Source organism: Engystomops pustulosus, chromosome 2 (genome assembly GCF_040894005.1).
Source record: "Engystomops pustulosus chromosome 2, aEngPut4.maternal, whole genome shotgun sequence".
NCBI lineage: Eukaryota > Metazoa > Chordata > Amphibia > Anura > Leptodactylidae > Engystomops > Engystomops pustulosus.
Window position 1 is genome coordinate 195,581,878 of NC_092412.1, and position 20,830 is coordinate 195,602,707.

A 20,830-nucleotide genomic window follows, 5' to 3' on the forward strand; every position below is an offset into this window, starting at 1 on the left:
TAAAGTGCCCAGCCATTGACATGCAGAATTAGTGTTTATATCATGACTATGGAAAATTTACTATAAATTACTCCTCTTTATATGATTTTATGCATTGTCATGATATCTATACAGCATATTAAATGAATTTTCTATATTATATAAAAAGTCTTTTAAACATGTAATGTTTAATAAATTGGGTTATCTCACCAAAATATGCATTGTTATACTGGTCCCGTCCAGTACCGTTTTGGCTCTGCAAAAATATTTCTGTGAAGACAACTAATATAATTCACTGCAGTGCCTATAGGAGTCACACAATTTGGGCTCATTAGGTAGTCCTGTTAATTCATTACAGGCAGGGGCACTGTGACAAATTTTACAGCTTATGGAAGTATTCATACAGTGTTTGGTTCTTTTAAGAGTACAAGGGGAAGTCTAAGTTATAGATGTGGAAAGGGTCCTGGGAAACTGAACCCTAATATTTCTTTCTGTATTTAAGAGCCCATTTGGTGATGTCACTTATTATTACCACCTACTGGACTAAGTACTGAATGAGCATGGATGTCATGAAATTGTGAAATCAACTTGCCTCTTTCTATGATGGAACATGATGCTGGTAGACCAGATAGCATTTTAACATGACAGCTTCACTTCAAAGAGGTTGCTCACTTTTCAATAAATCTTTTCTATTAGACATGCCTTGCCTCCTTTGATAGCTTCAGCCTTTCCCTGTACTCACCACGCTGCCTCTACATATATAAACAGCTTATGCCCTCTCACTGCTCTGGGCCATCCTCATGGTGTCTCCCACTGTGTCTCTCTTTTCACTGTCCATTCTTTCTGACAGAGACAGAAAGAGAGGAGGAGAAGGGAGCAGGATGAGTCATAACTCTCCTGGTACAACTCCTACTATTCATCAGAGATGTAAAGAAAGAAGCAAAGAGGGTCTGCACACAGTACAAAAGTAAGCAGCAGGACTGCTGAATCACTTGATGAACATTCGGAAATCATCCATATGGAAGTAATGGTACATGGATAACTTATGTAAAAGAGTTGCCAACCCCTCTAAAGCTTCTACTTCTTCAAGTTAGCAGGACTGCAATGGGAAGACACAGATGGGGACATAAATTTGGTGCAACCTGTGGAGTTCCATATGGGTCAATTAGGATAGGAGTGGGGCAAATAATCATCCTAAATCTGCTTGCTGCTTTCTATAAAATCATATGCAAATGTAACAGGTTGTATATATGTGATTTTGAGAGACATACAGCTCATACTCTATGAAAACATATGGGATAAGAAGGGACCCATATGCTCTTCTTGCATTGTTCTTCTATTTTTTTGCCATTGGGAACTCAGAAGTGGATTAACTGACTTTTGCATTCTTTTCCAGCCTACATCACGGGTTATGGGGATAAAACATTTATTTAATTCTTAAAGGTTGGACTTGATGGACTTGCGTCTCCTTCCAGCCTTATATACTATGATACTATGATACATAGTGCTCAAGGAGTGCTATCACATGAATGAGGCAATGGCAATATTAATGCATCTACTGAATTAAGTGACTACATGATAGCCAAGTGCATTAAGGTGAGCCCAGCTAGTGGCTTCTCAAGCTCAACATATATCAACGCATCATCATACGAAACACATGTGAAGGTTCCCTAAAGAACTTTCATGATCACAAAAATAATGTATTCTATTAAATATAAATAAAACAACACATAAAGGCAAAAATAATACAATTATGGATTAACTGCAGTACAAACAAAGAGAGAGAAGAAAACCCATACCAAGACAAAAACTTTTCAATAGTATGTTCCAAGACTCTACATAATTCAAGACTGTGGATAATCAAAGGCTAATAATAATCCAAAACGATTTATAATCCAAGACTATACAAGACTGCACATAATGCAAGACTACAGATAATCCAAGACTGCACATAATCTATGATTACTAGAGATAAGAGAGCACTAAAATGCTCGAGTGCTCGTTACTCAGGTTGAACTTTTCCCGATGCTCGAGTGCTCGTATCGAATAACGAACCCCATTGAAGTCAATGGGAGACTCGAACATTTTTCACTGAAATAACACATTGAAAGAACACTAAAGAAGAACACAGATGTTTGCAGATGTTTTCACTGAAAGAACACATCTGCAATGTGTTCTTCACACATATTGTTCTTCACATACTATTGTGAAGAACACCGTTCGGCACGCGTGTCTTCGGATAAGTTAGCAGATGTACGGAACATCTGCAATGTGTTCTTCACTGTGTTCTTCACTTAAATGATCCTGTGTTCACTGTATTCACTGTTTTCATTGTATTCTTCACTGTTCTTCACTGTGTTTCGTTAAGTAAATGCTCAATCTTGAGCCAGCGAGATACTCGATCGAGCAACAAGCCGTTTCAAGTACGCTAATACTCGAACGAGCATCAAGCTCAGATGAGTATACTCGCTCATCTCTAATGATTACAGATAATTCAAGAATAGAAACAATCCAATACTACTCATAATCCACAACAGCTCATAATCCAAGTCTACACATAATTAAAGACTACAGAAATCGACTTATGTGAAATTAAGAAAATATTGTAATTCTTTATGCAATTCTCAGAACCAAGCTTGGTTCACCACTTTACTGGTTACTGAGTAAGTCTAGCATTGGTTCAGTGCACATGTACCAGGCACTTCGGGAGTTCCCACCAGAAGAGATATGTTGGGACGAATGAAGAGGGGATTAAAGAGGCGATGGATTTGGTGTTGCTGGGTTAGAACGGGAAGGTGAAAGCATGCCATGGAGGTGCACTAACAGCCTCATATGCATATTTATAAAAAGAAATGTCAGAGTGTCTGGCCAAACATGGATCATTATAAATGTACACTCACCGGCCACTTTATTAGGTACACCATGCTAGTAACAGGTTGGACCCCCTTTTGCCTTCAGAACTGCCTAAATTCTTCGTGGCATAGATTTAACAAGGTGCTGGAAGCATTCCTCAGAGATTTTGGTCCATATTGACATGATGGCATCACACAGTTGCCGCAGATTTGTCGGCTGCACATCCATGATGCGAATCTCCCGTTCCACCACATCCCAAAGATGCTCTATTTGAGTACAGTGAACTCATTGTCATGTTCAAGAAACCAGTCTGAGATGATTCCAGCTTTATGACATGGCGCATTATCCTGCTGAAAGTAGCCATCAGATGTTGGGTACATTGTGGTCATAAAGGGATGGACATGGTCAGCAACAATACTCAGGTAGGCTGTGGCGTTGCAACGATGCTCAATTGGTACCAAGGGGCCCAAAGAGTGCCAAGAAAATATTCCCCACACCATGACACCACCACCACCAGCCTGAACCGTTGATACAAGGCAGGATGGATCCATGCTTTCATGTTGTTGACGCCAAATTCTAACCCTACCATCCGAATGTCGCAGCAGAAATCGAGACTCATAAGACCAGGCAACGTTTTTCCAATCTTCTACTGTCCAATTTCGATGAGCTTGTGCAAATTGTAGCCTCAGTTTCCTGTTCTTAGCTAAAAGGAGTGGCACCCGTTGTGGTCTTCTGCTGCTGTAGCCCATCTGCCTCAAAGTTCGACGTACTGTGCGTTCAGAGATGCTCTTCTGCCTACCTTGGTTGTAATGGGTGGCGATTTGAGTCACTGTTGCCTTTCTATCAGCTCGAACCAGTCTGCCCATTCTCCTCTAACCTCTGGCATCAACAAGGCATTTCCACCCACAGAACTGCCGCTCACTGGATGTTTTTTCTTTTTCGGGCCATTCTCTGTAAACCCTAGAGATGGTTGTGCGTGAAAATCCCAGTAGATCAGCAGTTTCTGAAATACTCAGACCAGCCCTTCTGGCACCAACAACCATGCCACGTTCAAAGGCACTCAAATCACCTTTTCTCCCCATACTGATGCTCGGTTTGAACTGCAGGAGATTGTCTTGACCATGTCTACATGCCTAAATGCACTGAGTTGCCGCCATGTGATTGGCTGATTAGAAATTAAGTGTTAACGAGCAGTTGGACAGGTGTACCTAATAAAGTGGCCGGTGAGTGTATATTTGAATTCACTATGGGGGTTGTGTATGGCGGTGCCAGCAGCTCATAAGTGGTGGGCTGCTGATGGCCTCCCTGCTGAGAATCAGCTATACTCCTATGAAAGAAGAGAGCCATGCATGTCTACCTATCCTCAACCACTATGGGAATAACCCTATGAGCAAACGTTTATGAATTTAGGATAGCCGGTTGGGATCTTCAAGAGAATCTATGATCTCTCAGTAAACTACCCCTTGAGATCTAGTTGGGGTGTAATATACACTCTGCTGGTGCTGACACAACCCAAACTGGCAACACACAGTACATAAAATAACCATAAGACAGTTGGGCTCATTTACTAAGGGTCCCACTCTGCACTTGTGTCAGACTTTGCACAGCTTGGACATGTAATTTAACATGTAGTTTTTTTTGTCATAGCTGCGCTGGCTTCCATGCGACACAAAATGGGGGGGGGGCGTGCCGTGGGACGACCCGACTGATTCTGACTGAGTGAGGGGTTTAACTTTCATATTGTGCCGCTATGAAATGCACTTCCATGCACTTAAAACATGGTGAGCTCTGTCGGGCCTGAGCGGGGAGGCGAAACATGCAGGAAATACAAAATCTTAGTGAATCACGGCACAGTGCACTAACATGGGATAATGCACTTTCGGTGAACTCTGTCAGACAGGTAAGTAAATGTGCCCCAATTTGTACTAAAACAGACATAAAAAATGATAGGTCCTCTTTAAAGGGAACCTGTCATCAGGAATCTTTTTTTCTGGCTTCCCCATGTCCCCATAGAGAATAGTGTACACAATGCCAAAGAGTTTTTTTTATAATAAAACTGTCTTTTTCCACAAAAAAGTTAAGTTAGATCAAAGTTTACCTTTCTGTATACAGAGCTGTGTCCCTAGTCCCATGGGAGTGGCCAATGAGGAGCGGTCTCCTACCCACCCTGAGGAAACCACTCAGCAAATGCATCGATTTCAAATTAAAAAACCTCCTGTGTCCCCCATATTTCCGCCACCGCTTGCTTCCCTGTCAGGACTTCATACATGTCTGCCCCACTCCTCACTGGCGGAATAAGCCAGTTTTACTATAAAAACTCTTCGGCAATGTTTACACTATGGGTACATGGGCGACCCAGTAAAAGGGCTCCTAATGACAGGTTCCCTTTAAATTTAGTCTACTGCAGCTGTTATAGTAATTATCAGTAGCTATTCCATAAATTCCATATAAATGTAATATTATAACTCTTTATACATTGACAATTGAAGGACTGTATTTACTTGTGAGTTTGTTTCTTCTCTTTAGGTGAAAGGCCCATGAAATAAAAAATACAGATCTAGAGCTTGATGTCGAGTAATTCATTCATCTGTTACTGTTTCTTGTAGATAGAATGGGACGGTCCTGTTAACGTTTAACATCTACTGTAAACTGAGAAGATTAAATACACTCCATTGAGAAGTTTTCTGGGTTGTCACACCTGCCATCTCTTTAAAGGGTCATCCATCACTGTCAAGTCACCTTGTTTTTACCTCTCACTATGTTGTTCATGGTTTATTCTTAGGACGCTTTGTTCCTAGTAGGAGCTTTGATCACTTAAGCAATGAAAAAATAGTCTTAACCAATTCATCTAGTTTTGTATTTGCTTCTTTAGATAGATGTGAACGCTGTGCTGGGTTCTAACAATTATAAGCTGTGATAAGTGTTCAGTGCATGGACCCCTGCACAGTATACTCTGATATGCTTCATTACTCATCCAACTCCTTATTACACATCCATTGCATTTCTACACAAAGTGCTAATGCTTCATTCTGCCAAGCAATATCTTACTCAGTGGGTAACTCAGTAATGCATGAAATATAGCAGCCATTTATGTAAAAATAAATATACGGTATTCATGATTTAAAATCAAATATCTCCCTTCATATAATTTTCAGTTTATATTATATATATATATAGAGAGAGAGAGAGAACTGGAAGAAATGTAACTTGGAAAATTTTACAGTGATGCAAATAATATTTTTAGGGAGTGAAGTTGTGCCTGAACTACAGCGTGCCATGCTAAAGCACAGACACAGGTCGGGAATACTCATGCTGACCCATACACCTGGCCAGCACCTCCCATGGTTTTTTAAGGTAAATACACAACTCCTGGTACAAGCCTTGATAAATGTCCCCAAACCAACTCCAACCTATTTTTCCCCTCAAAGAATAAGTTGCTGAATATGTGGACCACCAAATAAATAAACGTCACAAATCTACATCTAGGAGTTTATAAAAGGAGGAATGGAGCATAAAAAACATTCTGGGATGTGGGGAAATAAGATGGGCAACATCATTGTAAAATGCTTTAGACAAAAATATTTTCCAACCTAAAGTAACTAATGAATAAATAAATACATACACATACTGGCACATAATTGAACTTTGGAGAAAATGCCTCCTAATTTACTCACAAACAGATGGGGCCTCTTGCAGTCATCTACAGGGCTCCTCTATACTGTGATGGATCCATTGCTTGGTGTTTCTACAATGTGAACACCTCTACCCATGGAAAAGAGCAGCACCAAAAGTTTAATGAAGGTCAGTATGAATGGTCCAATAGGATGGTTATACAATATTTAACTTGTTAGGATGAAAATACAAGTTAGTGGCTTGTGGAGGTACAAGCCAGTGGCTAATGGAGGTACAATAGGGGATATTTACAATGGGGATGAGGCTCTGACGAGCTGTGAATTGAGCCTTAGTCCAAAGGTATAGAGGACACTTAAACTCTTTCTATACCTCTCTGCCTTAACCTAATTCCTTTTTGTCACTACATATAGCCCCATTGTGGAAGTTCTTATAGTGTGAGCCAAAAGAGGTATACACTGGGGAATATTTACAAGGTTTACCCTTACTATACGACAAGTTGAGAACAGAGCCTTAGTCAAATGGCATTGACGCCACTATAACTCTTCCAATACTAAAGCAATTTTATAAAATGATGTCATTCCTTTTAGTCACATAGCTACATTAGGAAGGTCTAAAAAGTGTTAGTCATCTGAACATTGGTTCAGTTATTCTCCAGCCATCCAAATACTGGCAGCTGTGTGTTCTGTACCTTAATGAGCAAGGGTTTATATTAATGAAAAGCATACACTGTATGTCATTTCCTGAGAAAATTGTCTAAAGTAGTTGAAGAATATGAGAAACATTACGAGTAATCTAAAACAGAAAATGGGAATTTAAAGGGTTTATACCCGCATTTGGTGTTATCTGTATAATATTATGTTGTCAGAATCATGGAGAAATTCCCATTCTCCAATCTTCCCTTTCAATCTCCTCCATCTCCGAATAAGAAGTTGGTTCTCCATTGTGAAAAACTCCTTTGATGTTGAAAATTAGCTAAGACACCTACTAAACAGTCAGGGCGGTATTTACCAATTGACACCGTGAACACAGTGTCTAGCGCAGCCCTTTGAAGGGGGGTGGGCAAAGAGGCAAGCAAGTTTTTATTTTTAAAAAAAGTTGCCTGCAGGACCTGACTGCCTTCCATACCCCCACCCCTTGGGGGGACGGGTGCTGGTGGATCAGGTGCTAAACACTTCTGCGTCTTTCTGCTCCGTGGACAATTGTTAGTGATGATGCCAGCTGGGGGCTTCTGGGGAGGAGAACTCAGAGGAAGAGAGGAGAGGGAGAACTCTGTATTCACATCCAAGGAGCAAGGTATGAGCTCTTTCTCTCCCATGCAGGAGATTCCCAGGGCTGCTGGCACAGACACAGGGCCCCAAGGCTCCTGGCAACGACACAAGGAGGGTTCCAGATACACTGGTAGGAAACATGGTTCCAGCACAACTCACAGGATTCAGAGTTCAGGGTTCCAGCAAACAAGTGTAAAGATGACATCAGCACAATCTGGTCAAGCAACAGGTTTACAGGTGTAATGATCTGTTCTGAGACACCTGAGGGGCAGCCTCATATGAATCCCCAGGATACCATCTACAGCAGTTGACTGGCCATGACCTATGTCAATCAACCCCAATAGTGCAGCCCTGAGCAAAAACAAGAGTCACCCCGCTTTCCAGAAATACTGGGTGGCACCAGTGTGCCAGCAGTGGGTCATGACAATATCCCTCCTTTAAGGAGGGGCAACTGGACCCTCATATCCTGCACACCAGAATAATATGGCAGATCATTCTGTAAGGTTTAGTAGAAAAAAAACATTTATTACAAAACAAGGAAGGATAAGCAAGAAATGATCAAACCAAAATCAGGACCAGATAAAACAAAGTTACAAAACTGCTGCCACAGACACAGAGTCCAAGGGCTACTGGCACAGACACAGAGTCCCAGGGCTGCTGGCACTGCATATAAGTCTCTACTTAATAAGTCTTAAAGAACTTAAATTCATGTATAGATAATGCTACTGGCATTTCTAAAGCTATTGTACAGTCTGTTAAAAAAAATGAAGGGGTGTCAGTAAGAGCAGCACTGTAAGTCAGTTGTTCACAATAATCCAATTATACATATTTTTTCTCGGTCCAGGGAGTCTTGTATTCCTATTTCCAACCCTTTTCTAAACCTCTTAAATCATTTTTGTTGCTATTAATCTATCATATTTCAGGAACTTTAGAAGTAAAATAATGGCTTTGAAAAAATTTCTTTTCATAAAAGAAAATTTGTCAAGTCTACTGTGTGAAGAGACTGAAAGAACTAAAAACTTAAAATGGTGAAGTAAAATATTGTATGCAATGTGGTTGGGTCCTGAACATGGAATCCACAACATCCAGTTCATCATTAAATATGCTTTCATATGAAAAAGGGTTAGACAAGATTTTGTAGTGGACTTACAGAGTCTTATATCAATGCTACTGCAAAAATAGTTATGCCACTGGTGCTTGAGGCTAATGCTCCTTGAATTGACGAACTGACTGACAGTCTTAGAAATAGATGGATAAAGTAGCCACACAGAAGGGAATGGGACACAATGTTCAGCATTGACATGATGTTAGAGATCTGATGACTTCATACAAGTACCTGATGTGTCTGTATTTAGAAGAACGCTTAAAATGTCACCAAAGAAACAAATCTCCAGTTTACTTTATTGGAATATTGGCTCTACTGACCCTCCATACCCTAAAGTACCATTTATTGACTACATCAATGTTAAATGGCCGTGACTAATAGTGACCCATGGTTTTTCCAGGAGAAATAGTAGTTAACCAATGTTGACATTCTTCATCCTGTATGCTTTGATTGTAAAGGTTGCTATCTTTTTTCTCCTAACAATTACCTTATACAGGCAGTCCCCGGGTTACATACAAGATAGGGTCTGTAGGTTTGTTCTTCAGTTGAATTTGTATGTAAGTCGGAACTGTACATTTTATCATTGTTACCCCAGACGGAACTTTTTTGGTCTCTGTGACAATTGGATTTTAAAAATGTTGGGTTGTCATAAGAATCAGGATTAACAATAAATCTTCATTACAGACACCTGTGATAACTGTTACAGCTGTTTATTGTAGCCTATGACTAAAGTACAATAAATTACCAATATCCAGGGGTCCGTTTGTAACTAGGGGACCGCCTGTATAACTAATTATTAGAGAAGACTTTTGCCATGGGAAATCGTTCACCATGCATTATATTGTACAACTATTTATAAGTTTTTTTTTTTTAAGTAGTTTTTGAAATTACTTTGCCACACAAATCCCATTTTAAACGTAACCAGCTGGTGCCCCAGTGTTCAGACCCGCGTTAACTAAAGTAGTGCTTAAGTTTACTGAATTCCCAGTCCATAAACCTTTGTATACATACCTTGGTCATACACATATACCACTGCTCATAACAGTTGACTATCATGAGTTAACGAAGAATTGAACCGGACAAATAGTGGATCCTACTACTTCAATTATTGTTTACTAGTGCTGTCTTCGGGGGTCACAGTGCATCCTTCTTTTTTTAAATCAAATAATTTTTAGTAAAGTTTTTTCAGTTTACAAACATTTAAACATCCCAGCAATCAGAAAACAACCACCCTCCTCTATCCGCTCTATAGGCACAGTACATTACATGAATAAGTCTTAACATCAGAGACAGGAAAACAGGACTGACGGAAGCAGAGACAGGAAAAGAAAGCTTTTAGGTTCACAATAAGGCATTCAGCGGGTTATGTCCCTGCACCTTTTCAAATTTCTTTGAATCCTTACCCTTAAAATATACGCCTTTCTCTAATGTGATAATAGTATTCATTCTAGAGATGTATTTCTCCATGTTGAGCAATTAGCTTTCAGGCTTGATATCACAGTGCAACCTTCTTTTCATATTCATATGGGGCCTCAGCATACCACCCTTAATTCTCCACTTTCCATGATTGTATATAGACTAACCTTGTAGAGGCTTTTAATGGCGGAGCACTTTAAGCTTCACAAATTGACTCACCAAACATAAACATTATTTCATATCACAATGACTTACTGTACATAAACTTAGTATAAATAACCTGTATACTATATTTATGAAAAAAAGATTACATTATGTGACCTCGAAATTGCCATGGTGACCACAACATTCAAAGGTCGCATCAGTCACGAGGAGGATGAATTGCTATTACTTCAGGAATCTATTGCCTTTATTCACAGCAGTGAAGATAACAAATGGTATTGGTTTTCATTGATGAGAAATACAGCTTCTTTCAGCAATCTGTTACAGTGTATGGCACAAAAACACAAAGATAGCATAAAGTAAGTAAATAAGAGTAAGAAATATATTTCCAAGTATTCGAAGAAACTGACAAAGGTTGAAAGTGCTTTGTTAAAATAATTGGTGGGGTTTCAATACCAAAACCCTTATTGATGAAATGTCAGAAGACATATGCAAGTCCAAGAGTGTCCATGCGGCATTATAGCTAATAGAATCTTTTCAAGTGGAATCAGGTTAGACTCTCCTAACCTATGAACTCTCACAGGACAAAGGATGAATATGCTTGTTACAGCTTGTCTGGTTACAGCCAGATCACAGCCCCTATAGAGGACTATGACATCTAGTCACAGTGCGGAGCATGCAGTGTCTCACCGTACTTTGACCAAGCCGGGAGGCCATGTCGCATAAGAATGAGCATGTACTACCTTTGAAGACTGTGGATAAACACTGGATAAATGAAATTTGACAAAATAAAAGTCTGAAAGATCACTGATGTTGGCTGGACCATCGAATTTATTACTTTATGTATCGTGCCTGTGCAAACAAGCCGGGTTCCATGCCGACTCCAACGTGATATCGGAGGTGAGCTGGGATACTTTTTCTTCTCCTACTACCTTTGAAGAGCCTTTACCACCCCTTGTAAAGCTTCACCCGCAATCCGGCCCTGGAGAGCACACAACCATATGTATTAGGCCTAACTGATATTTTGCACATCAGCATGAGCAGCTTGTTTACCACTGTGATCAGCAGCTATTATAGACCAGCTATTATACACAGATTGGTCCTTGCTGCATCTGCTGTGAATGGAGAAAGCTTTATGGAGGTTAATTGTCAATGCAGTACAGTAAATTATAGCTAAGGAGACAGAATGGGTTCCCTCTGTCATCCCCAAGGACCCCCTCAACATAAATGCAAGTGCCATGGGTCTGCCATGGTAGCCAGAGGCCTGATCAGGGTCTCCGGGTCTGCCAAATATGGGAGCCTTTTTGGCTTAGTCAGAGACTTTGTTTAATAGACTAAATGTCAGGTAACTACTACAGTAGGTGGTACATGGTACAATCATGGTATCACTTATGAAAGTCCCCCTAGCGGACATGAGAAAATAAGTTAAACTTTATAGTTTTGAAGAAGAATGAAAAATATCATAAATAATAAAAAAAAATCCCAATAAATCGGCCATTTCCCCCATAAGTAATTATATGTTGTTTAAAAATATTAGTTTAATAAATAAAAATTACAAGATGGGTATTGACCTGAAATGACCTTGGCTTAGAGGTTATTATGCTAGTATATCTGTACAGTGAAGGTGCACAGTATGTGCCTCCTAAAAAATTTCAATAAAAGCGATCAAATAATAATATATACTCCAGCATAGTATTACATAGTAATGCTCTTTTGATTGAGGAATAAAAGATAGAATATTGGGACAGAAAAACAAATTAGTTTCCCTTCAAAAGGTGTTTTTTTTTATAATAGTAAAACATAAGAAAACCTGTATATATTTGGTGTCTCATTAACCTAGAATTATTTTATCAGTTTTTATACTGTAAGGTAAACCACGCAAACTTTTAATTAAAAGTCAAGGCGCAGGAAAGGGTTAATACAGTTTTATTGTTATGCTTCACCCGAAATCTACATCCTAAAATAAAGTAATTGGAAAACAATACTCTTACTGCATAAAACAAACCCTCATGCTAGATGTCAAATTAAAATGTCTTCAGGAAGTTGCTCTCCATATGCCCATTTTAGTGACATTCCACACAATTTTTAATTTCATTTTATACATTATGTCTTTGGTATTTTTTCCTCAAATAGTATTAACTAGAAATATGTATTTGTATGAATATTTTGGCTTATAAGGGAGTTTTTTCAAAAGAGATACACTATGCATAGACAGAGCTTTTATTTACAAAATAAATCTGTTGCCCTGAATTCATTAGAATGTTCCCTTTTTAATTTTACAATTCGTTTTCTTATAGTTATATGTAATATATATTTAAAAATATATTTTCTATGTACTTTGTAAATGACCAAAAATATATAAAAATTAAGCCAGTTGTTAAAGAAAAATATAAGGTATCTCAAATTTAAATGGATCAAAACCCCTGTTTTTATGGCGGATTGTGAATGGAAAAAGTTTTATTTTGCCAAACATAAATGAGGTTTCAAGTATTGACTGTTTTCCTGTTTGGCCAAAACTGAGTATTTCACAACATAGATATTTAGCACATTGTATTATAAGTAAGGACGAGCTGGAGATTAAATTAGTGCAGTCACGGAATGTACTTGTCACTTATTATAACCTTAGTATTCCAGGTAGTGATGGAATTTAAAGTAAATCATTAGATATTGACCGATTTGAACTAAGTGAGAGATAACCGAGTGTTAATATAGTGAGCACCTGTGAGGCATACCAAAGCTATGATTTACTCTGCAGATAAGGTATGGAGGCTAGCTTGTACAACTGAAAACATTAATGTGATCATAGCAATCTACTCCAGAAAGAACATTACTAATGCCAAATAGAAATCAACATGGAACCACAATGAGAACATCTTCTTCTTTTACATTTTCCAATAGGAGAAATAATAAAGATGTGAGTATGAATGTGCACCAACTAAAATGAAAAGCAATACATTTTTACAATCAATTTGCTATCATGAGATATCAAGTGCAAGATTGCCCATCTTACTGTTCTCGGAATCATACTGTCAGACTATGTATAACGATATACTCAGAGGACCGCCCTGTGCTTCTAAGCATGGAATTGACAGTACTATAAATGAATAAAGCACAAATATAATGAATACTTACTAATAGAAGCGTCCTAGCAACATTATAACCACCATATGTAAGCATGGCATGGACAGAAATATAAATGGATAAGCACAGATATACTGATATAATTTCCTTTGAACAATATATCAATCTGTTACAGGAGCCCTTTAATTCTCGATGCAAAAGGAAATAAACAGATTTCAGGAGAAGGAACCCCCCACGGCAGTGGTGGTAGTGATGGAGGGGTTAATGTGGGTGCTGCTGGAGCATGCAATGTCCCCTGCATTATACAGACTTTTAAATTCTTGGTCCCCGAGGTGGCTGTCTGGCTATGATATCATGGAAGTTAGGTTGTGAAACCCACTGGGCTCCTTAGCATGCTGGATGCTGTGGGGCTCATTACAGTGAAAAGGGCAAAGCTTTGTGCAGGTTATTTTTAAATAATCCTTCTGGGTTAGTCCCGTTGTTTAAATTTATTTGCCATAGTGACCTGGTTTTTGACATTTTCTGCAGTTGACTGGTTATTTTTTTAACCCTAAGTAGTTGGCTATAAGGTAACGATCTTATCGTCGCACGTGGGTGGCTGCTGTCGTATCTCACCAGTTTGTTCCTATCCATCGGTTTGTAAAAAATATCTGTCTCCAATATGTCCCCCACCTTAGTTACTAGAACATCCAGGAACTACAATTGCACCTCAGAACAAGCCAAAGTAATGTGATGGTGCCATCAATAGTATTCAGAAAATTCAAGTTCCTTTCTCGTGCCCGCCCACAGGAGGATCACGTCATCTATATACCTCCACCACCTCAGACATTGTCTGAATACGGGGAGGTATAGATAACGTCTTCCTCCAACACCCTCATCACGATGTTCACAAATGTCGGTGCCATATTCGCACCCATCGTGACCCCCATAAAGGAAATAATTATTCTTCAAGACAAATTTTAATAAGGTCAGGATAAAATCCTGAGTCTTGGCTGAAAAGATTTTCATGTGGTGATTCTTTTCCTTACTGCCTCTAAACCCCTTTCATGGTCAATAGAAGTATATCATGAGACCACATCAAAGGATACTATCAAAATGTTTTGTGTAGGAAGGATTTGAGTGTCATTAAGTTTATTAATGAAATCTGCTGTGTCACGAATATATGAGCTGCCTGTATTAGATAAGTCTCGTAGTGCCCTGTCCAGAAAAGTTTCTATGTTTGAAAAAATGTATTCTGTACCAGAGACTATAGGTCTACCGGGGGGAAGTGTCAAGCTCTTATGAATTTTTGGAACAATGTATGTCACAAGGGTGATTGGATGTTCAGCCTGCAAGGATTTATACATTTCCTCATCTATAATGTCATTGAACAATGCTTCATCTAAAATACATTTGATTTTCCTAGATAAGGAGAATTTTGGATCTGTCGAGATTCTCTGATACTCTTGCGAGTCAGATAACTGTCTTTTGATCTCAGCAATGTACGAGGTGGTATCCATGATGACGACAGCACTGCCCTTGTCGGCTGACTTGACGGTGATGTCTCCGTCACGGGCCAGCTCACACAACGCAGAGATCTCGCCACTAGTTAAATTAGGATGAGACAAAGGAGCATAAGTTGTTGCATCACGTGAACCAGCTATATCCCTCTTCACTGCAGCTGAGAAGGCCTCAATATGTGTCTGGAGTGAATGTGCTCCTGTTTCACAACTGAAATTGGTTAAGACACTCCTAAGACACATTCCTAAGATTAACTCCAGTACGAGCATGAAAAAATGTTTGAGCTTAATTGCACAAATTTCTGTATATCCATTTTGACCTGGAACCAGTCGGGATGGGAGGCAATACAAAAAGAAATACCTTTAGATAATACAGAGATCTGATCATTAGTAAGTATCTTGGAGGAAATATTTACCACCAAATGTGCCAAGTCCTCTTTTTCAACACCATCTTGTGTGCTGACTGGTTCATTTTGAGATGTATAGAATTTCCTGTATCTGTGGTGCATGCGGCTCCATAATCTATCTATCTATCTATCTTGTATCTATCTCATATCTATCTATCTATCTTGTATCTATCTATCTATCTATCTATCTATCTATCTTGTATCTATCTCATATCTATCTATCTATTTATCTATCTCATATCTATCTATCTTGTATCTATCTCATATCTATCTATCTATCTATCTTGTATCTATCTATCTTGTATCTATCTCATATCTATCTATCTTGTATCTATCTCATATCTATCTATCTATTTATCTATCTCATATCTATCTATCTTGTATCTATCTCATATCTATCTATCTTGTATCTATCTCATATCTATCTATCTTGTATCTATCTCATATCTATCTATCTTGTATCTATCTCATATCTATCTATCTATCTATCTATCTATCTTGTATTTATCTCATATCTGTCTATCATCACCAAAGTATAGCCTGTACTCCACATACTCCAACAAAAGCCCTGGTTTCTGGGGTGTACACCTTATGTGTGAATTGCCTTTTTTTTATCTATTTCTACCTATATCTGTGTATTTCTTTCTTTTGCATCTCTCCATTGGTCTAGAAGAAAGAAAATCGTCAGCATTATGTAATCAAAATATCACCATATATTACATTTTTAGAAACATATTAGCTATTTTCATCAGGAATTTCACAAGTAGTCATAGGTAGCTATAACAAAACATATAATGTTTAATCTCGGGATAATCAGTTTCAGTAGTAAGAAGGAAAATTATACAAAGGAAAAGCTTAAACATGGTTTGTCTACCGAAATTGGCAATAATGCACACAGTGATGTTACAGCAAAATAATGGAGATCTTTAGTAAAACCTAGAATGGGGCAACATCAATGTTCATAATCATTATCCATAGTTAGTTCTAACTCCAGTTGCATGTTTGAGTGATTATGGGCCCATTTTTTAGTGTGGCCCCATAGCAGACTCCATGTCTTCTAGACTAGCAGTTCTGGCAGTATGGAAGAATAATGGCTTTGCAGTAATCCTCAGGATTATAACAGTGATGAGCCTTACAAATGTATGAAGTAAATTGCAGAAATTAACTTAAACATAGCAATTAAGTGATATTCTTGTAAAATTACACTATGAATGTGCAGTCATGCAGAACAGGACACTTTACTTAAGAGAAGAAATCAGTTTAACTAAAAAACGGAATGAAATCTCAAATAATAACATCATTTGCATGATTTATAGATTTTTGAATGATTGCTACTGTACTTTGAGAGTAGAGCAAACCAGAAAAATTCAAAATTTTCCAATAATTCTATTCAAAGATTTTAACAATTTGTAAACACTGGTACAACTTCATAGCTTGAGACAAGTCAAGGAAATCGACCATACATGTTCATGTTGTTCACTATTAATGCTGCTTTGTAGAGCTTCCCCCCTCCAACTCTTGGCTGAAATATTGCAGCTTCACAGAGCTGATACTTACTGCTCCTGTGATATTTTTACAAACAAGGGAAGGGGCCAGAGCTGAAAAAGCAGGGAGGGAGGGGGAGTGCTTCAGGGGACGTGTAATGACCAGAGAACCCAGAGCCCAAAGGGGATCCGGTAATACCCCCAAAGCACTTGTAACCCACCTCCCTGCTTTTTCAGTGCTCCCCTTCTTGTGGAAATATCATGACACCAGCGAATATCAGCTCTGGGATGCTGCAATATTTCAGCAGAGAGCAGGAGCTTTGTAGTAATAAATATAAAACTTTATTTTAAACCAAAAGTACATGGCAAAGCTCTATATTAGTATATAGCAGAATTAATGGTAAATCCTGTTTCTTCTAAGGAAACTTTGTTTATGGTAGATTAAGCTGTAGATGCCCGCAGCATGTTAAGGGCTTTATGTTTTTTAACATATTATGTTTATTTTTATGTAAATGTAAAGCAAGTGCACCCAGGGGAGGGGGCATCATCAGAGCTCCTGCAGTCTGATTGCGCTCTGGCTATTACACGCCCTCTGTCTCCCTTCTATTTTTCCACTCCCACATCCCTTTGTCCTCCATAAATCTAGCGGCTGCCTGTGCTGCCGAAATTTCTGTATGATAGAGGGAGAGGGTAGCAGAGAAAGAGCTGGGAGGTGGGGGAGAAGTCCTCTAGGGAGGGTGTAATAGCCAGAGTCCTAATCACATCACCGGGATCTACTCGGGCAAACATTTATTTATATTCTTAATTCAGATTAAACACCTTCCATATACTTATGATGCTGTGAATGTTAGCTGATTTTGAGTGCCGACATATATTCTGGGAATGCCTCTACCTGCACAACTTCAATGGTCTACTACATCAAGAGATTATACATATTGCAGGCAAGACCTTTGAAAGCTTTGAAACTGGAATTGGTTCTGTTGAAAACTGGTTCGGAGGATTTCCCATTTGAATATTAGACTGTAATCTGGTATAAGTTGTCTTCTATACTAATTACTGTAGTTAACAAATATAGTGAAACTTTCTATCGAGTAATATACATACCATGGGGGACATATATCTTTATTTAGATCTGTTGTTTCTCCTCTTTTTGAGTGTTTGCCAGGGTCTTAAAGGGCATTTACCACCAGGATAAAGAACTGTATACAAATGAGCCTGAGGGGTTCCAAGCTACATAGGTGTTAATGGAGCCTGGAGCCCCTCAGGCTCATTTGCATACAGTCTTTCATCCTGGTCGTAGATGTCCTCTTAGAAGTTAGCCGGTAGGTGTGTCTGTTGCAGTGTTCCTAAATGTATCTTTGCAGCTATCTCAAAAGGACATTAAAAACGTAAATTTTATTAGGATAACGTTAAAAAAATATATATATTCGTAGGGCTGCCTATAATAATTTTCTTTATAGAACCAAATTGGCAAGACAAACATGCATATATTGTAGTATGGCTTCCAACATGTATGTTTATGTATGTTGGAAGCCATACTACAATTTATGCATGTTCGTCTTGCCAATTTGGTTCTATAAAGAAAATTATTATAGGCAGCCCTACGAATATATATTTTTTAACGTTCTCCTAATAAAATTTACGTTTTTTAATGTCCTTTTGAGATAGCTGCAATTTAATAAGTTTGGACATAAACCATTACTATCGTTACACAAGTTTTGAATTTTTCTAAATGTATCTTTCCAAGACAGATGTTTTCTTTGCTTTGCAAATTTTTGTAGAGCAAATAGATAGACTTTTTAGGTGCAGAATGAAGTACAACTCAACCCATGATTAGCTCATACATGCACCTAAAAAGTCACAAAAAAAACCCCTGCAAATCAATGACAAAGGAGAAAAAACAGACATGTATCACAACAATTTTATGGTTCAATATCTTTATTGAGAAACAATAAACAATTTTCATTTTGGAGTATGAAAAAGAAGTAATCATATTCATGCATGTATCTCGGTCTAAAAGAATGTAAACATTAAACAGAGTATTCAAACTACAAGAGGGGGGGTGAGGGAAAATAGGGCAAGGGGGCAGAAGTGTGTGTGTGTGTGTGTGGGGGGGGGGTATGTGCACCTCACGATGGGGGGTATATGTAATCAAAGACATAACTTTATAGACTTAGTAGGTGTTTTGGGGCCAACCGGATCCAGTTATTGAAGGCTGGAGATTCCCTAAATGTGATCCATTTGGACCAGGTCTTGTGGTGTCACAACGGCAAATTTAGAAAGATACATAGCACTGCAAAACAATCTTGACTTCACCCAACTTTAAAAACAAATGATGCATGTAGGTGATTAAAGTTAGAGGGAATGTGTAGTGGATTAGAACATATATCTATCAGGCATGTTAACATCATAGCTAATGCTCTTCTAAACAGGAGTTCATGTGGGCCTAAGGTTATAAAGAGTTAGCTTCACTGTGTCTATTTATAAAGATTTGTATTCACACTGCATCTTACGTTAAATAAAAGTTTCTGAACTTCATTGATTTTCCTTCTGCCTTTGTGTCGAGTATCTTTAGTACCAAAAGGAAAGAGCTATAAAACCAACCCTCTAATAAAAGAGGAAATCTGGTCTGTTATTCCCTAAATCCTAACACTACTAAATCGTATTCACTATTGTCAGCCATATTTATTCTTTTTTTGAATTGCAGGATCCCCACCTGCCGTATACAAAATGTTTGATGGTCCTATATCGGGACCATATTTTGTATGTCATCTAAATTTACTACTTGTATAAATACAAATATTATTTTTATGTATTGAAAAACAAGAAATTTTGGCATGGCAGTTCAGTAACAATGTCATAATTGAAAAGACCTGAGACATGCAAATGATATTTTTTTTCTATTTTTCACAGAAAATCTGTCTTTGCTGCCAATAACAGCGAAATGAAGAAATATGACAAATGAAAGAACCTTCAATGTGATTTTCTTTTAAACAGGTAAAATTTCCCCCATTATCCTGACCTTCAGAAGTTGCATTCCCCGATCGATCCAACATTTGAAGCCATTGCCAAGTGTAAGTTTTCTTAAAATCTACTCTCTTCTGTAGCTGTCACTAGAAATGAGCAAGTTACATACCGGTAATTAGATGGTTGAAAAAAAACCCATCTCTCTGCTGTAACTTGTACTTCAGGAGCTGTTTAGTTTCTGTGACAATGAAGGATAAAAACTCTAAAACACACATCTGTATTTCATCCTTTGTTGTCACATAAAATTGAAATACCGCTCCATAATAGGAAATTTCCCTGTCAGTGAAATGTTGACAAAAATAATTTTCCACATCTCCTGTAGTGAATCTCTATAGTTCCTTTGCACAGGTAGCGTCTGCAGGGCTCAGATGACTGCTTATATCTCATATTTATATGGACAAAGATCTTCTGTTTCTGTCAAGCCACATTTCAAAGACCCTGATACATTGGTTTCCTTCTGTAACAGCTGAGAGATCTGGAGACACTCTGTGCCAATTCATGGTGGAGGAACTGGCTCCATATGCTGCTTTGTACATTTATTTTATGAGCATTAAGATAAGGTTAACACACTGTATCACCGGTCTGTAGACAGGAAAGTGGTTACACTGTTTATCTAGAGCTCCAGACATCATAAGAAATATAAAAAGCTGCAACTTTGCCTTCACAGTCATATAAATAAGGGGTTAAACAAGACAAGAATGTCTGTAAATACAGTGTTAAGCAAAAAAGGTATCCTCACTCACCTCTTGTTTCCCTCATGATCTTGAATGGCACTCCTGCTTTCTTCCCAATCATTGGGGCTCATTTACTAAGGGGCGAATCGCTGGGTTTCCCGAATATTACCGATTTGCTCCGTTTTTCCATGAATTGCCCAGGTTTTTGGAACACGCGATCGGATTGGGTCGCATCCGCGGCA

General features: G+C 38.4%; 1 long non-coding RNA gene across 1 annotated transcript in view; it reads left to right on the forward strand.

The window, feature by feature from the left end:
• LOC140119084 (uncharacterized) overlaps positions 1 to 20,830 on the forward strand; it is a 141,826-nt gene that overhangs the window by 47,178 nt on the left and 73,818 nt on the right. Inside the window, exon 4 of the long non-coding RNA XR_011853327.1 lies at positions 19,801 to 19,884. This is a non-coding gene — a long non-coding RNA (uncharacterized lncRNA). The remainder of the gene's footprint in view (positions 1 to 19,800; positions 19,885 to 20,830) is intronic.